The 3,129-nt window shown below is 34.2% G+C and overlaps 1 pseudogene; it reads right to left on the bottom strand.

Annotated features, from left to right (window-relative positions):
• Nucleotides 1-2,891: 2,891 nt before the first annotated feature.
• The window catches only part of LOC101585986, a 7,568-nt pseudogene continuing 7,330 nt past the window's right edge, over nucleotides 2,892-3,129 (bottom strand).

The raw sequence follows: 3,129 nt of genomic DNA, 5'->3' as shown, positions 1-3,129 counted from the left end.
GAGAAATGAAAAGTCTTTGTGTTTCTAAGAGTGAAAAAAAAAATAATAATAATAATAAAATAAAATTTCCAAATCATATTGCATTGCAACAAATGTTGCAATTTTCACTCTTAGAAACACAAAGACTTTTAATTTCTCATTTCAGTAACATTTAATGCTGGCTACTAATATGAGAATTTCTTTTGGAAATGGATAGATACATGTAAATCATTAAGTCAAAATGCTATGCAATTTTTATATGAAATAAAATAATATTTTAAATTTTTGTTTTACATACTTTCATATATCTCATACTTTTAACTGAGAAAAATTTCCAGTAACCAGTCTTCCACTCATCTAAACTGTCACTGCATCTTGCTTGGATACTGTTCGTGACTGTCCAAAGTAACAATTGTCAAGATCACCCTTTAGGGCACAGGTATCACAGTGGACGTTAATTCCCTCTTATTATGTTTGTGCATATATGCCATATAATATTTTACATTCAAAAATGGAAAGATTTTATGACTTCTTTATTTATAGCCACAAATGATTACCTTCTCGAGAAGGAATATCAGTTATTGTGTGTCTCAAACTTTTGCAGAACTTACCCCTTTGAAATCTAGGCATTTTTAATTTGTGAAGCTACTTATTTCTGTGACTCTGATGTTATCTAGGATTTAGAATTTCTAATATATGTAACTTTGTTATACACAATAGCGGAATTTTTTTCTTCTAATTTAATCTTTGTGAGATAAGGTTTCATTATGTAGTCAAGGGTGGTATTTGCCTGCCTGACTTTGTAGCCCAGCCAGGCCTTGAACTCAGTGCATCTTCGTGCCTTAGCCTTCTGAGTACTAGATTTATAGCATGTGCCACCATGCCATGCCTAAAGTTGTTTATTTTTTCCTTGTCTTTTTGAGACAGGGTCTCACTATGTAGTTTAGGCTGGCCGTATGCTCACTTTGTAGCCCAGGCTGGTCTCGAAATCTCAAGGGTCCTGCTGCCTTAACCTCCTGAATGCTGGGATTACACACATGTACCACTAGACCTCATTGTAAAGTTTATAGAAAAGAAATTATTTTTATCTCACAAGTCATTTGTCAAGAAAATATACTAAGACAAAGAGACTTGGTTCTATCAAGAAGGTATAAATGTTTTTTTTTTTATCATGGAGTTTTCAAATCAGAATAATATCATAGATATAACAAACCTCGTTATCAATAGTATGGCATTATTTTCTCCTAAGTGAAGCTCAAATTAAGAGAACAAATATTTCCAATCTGTACTTTTACAAAAGAATAATTTAAGTTTGAATTTTATGACTCTAGTCAATAAAATAATATATTAAAGAGAAGAACTCCTATTAAATTAAGGAAGCATTTATTGGAAATGTGTTAGGTACCGGCCTCAGGTGATGCCTAAATGAGTAACAGATGCTTTATTCAAGTTAGTTGAAATATAATAAAGTGATGAACTTGCAAAATCAAAGGATTATAACAAGATATATTAGGCATTAATCTAAATTGTAATTAACATTCTTTAGGAACACAGTTGGTGATTCATTATATCAAGATGATAAACCTTTCATAAAGGAATTTGCATCTGCACATTGGAAGACAGAATATTTTTATTGGGCTTGTGAGAAAAGGTTTAATAGCACTGAAGGAGACAATGTTGACTATTAGTAAATTCAAGCAGAATACCTATAATTTAGGGACTGCTAAAAGAGAAGGTGTTACAGGCTGCAATTCATATGAGACTGTCACTGAATAACAGAGTTAATTTTCTTTTTTTAAATGTCTTTAGTACAGGGTATACATGGTCTCACTACACAGATTGGACTCATAGTAATTCTCTTGTTTGCAGCCTCCCAAGCACTGGGATTATAGGCATGCACCATCATGCTCAGTCTCAGTCTCTGTCTCAGCATGCCCCAGAGGCAGGGCCAGCACAGCACACTGGGGATCAAACCCCTGTCCTTGTGCCTGGTTAAGCAGGTGCTTTAGTCCACTGAGCTATCTGGCTGGCCCTAACTTTATTTTATTATATATGTCTGTGAGTGTAGCTATTGCTTATTTCTGTTCCTGGAATAATTGTTTTATAATTGTGATATTATACCAATAATATATATTTTTTTATAATATAGGTTATTGTCAACATATTTTCTTAGTGTATGTTTAAGGTTAAATGTGAATCATGGCATAAAACAAGATTCATGTTTGCATGGATGCCAAAGCCTTTCCTGCCTAAAAAAAATGTACTGATGACAATAAAGTAATTAATATAGACAATCCTTTTTTATCTTAGGTTTTTATTTTATCATCTTCTCTTTCAAAAGGTGAGGTTCAAACTGCTCTTTTACACAAAGTCATTACTGCCTTTCTGGTGGCCTGGCATCTGCGTAGTGACCGTCTCTACTCTGTATGACAGCAGTCATCCTAAGGGCAGCAGAGTTGTCCATTGTTCACTGCCTCTGCAACCTGAGTGAGTAGACCATGCCTCCCTTGCGTAAGCCGGTGCTTTGCACTTACATGATGTGTTCTTTACACAGAAATTCACCAAGACCAGTAGAAAATTCAAAGTTCTCTAAAAGAAAACTTATTAATTTTCTTAATCTTCATATATACTACATTGTGGTAAAAAATATGTAGTTTTGTACAACACTGAATTTCCGAAGACTTGCACACATACATCTATATACTATACATGTTAGAGTCACCACATTGATCTCACAGACCAAAACAGATGACAGGTTTAAATAAATTTACAGATGAAACAAAGTTTTAGGTGCACCAGAATTCCAGTCTGCTTCCAGAAGAGTTTGTCTGAAAGCGCCACACCAATCCTGCTTAGTCACTGAAGCTGCACTCTGTATGCACTTATCAGCATCTTAAAAGTGGGTACTTCTGTTAACTTCTGTTAACTTCTGTTAACTTTATGAAAAGCTTATTGGGGCCTGGAATAGGGCTGAAAGAGTAAACAAATGACTGTCCAGAAAAACAGGAAGTTGGAATTTATTATTTAAAACTATGTCTTCTATACTGCACATTCCAAGAGTCGCACAATAACCTTTTTTCTTCTTCTTCTTCTTCTTCTTCTTCTTCTTCTTCTTCTTCTTCTTCTTCTTCTTCTTCTTCTTCTGCTTCT

The sequence above is a fragment of the Octodon degus genome, unplaced genomic scaffold (genome assembly GCF_000260255.1).
Source record: "Octodon degus isolate 3935 unplaced genomic scaffold, OctDeg1.0 scaffold00327, whole genome shotgun sequence".
NCBI classification, from domain to species: Eukaryota; Metazoa; Chordata; class Mammalia; order Rodentia; family Octodontidae; genus Octodon; species Octodon degus.
Note: the sequence above shows the minus strand (reverse complement) of the source record. Positions and strands in the feature narration are given on the sequence as shown.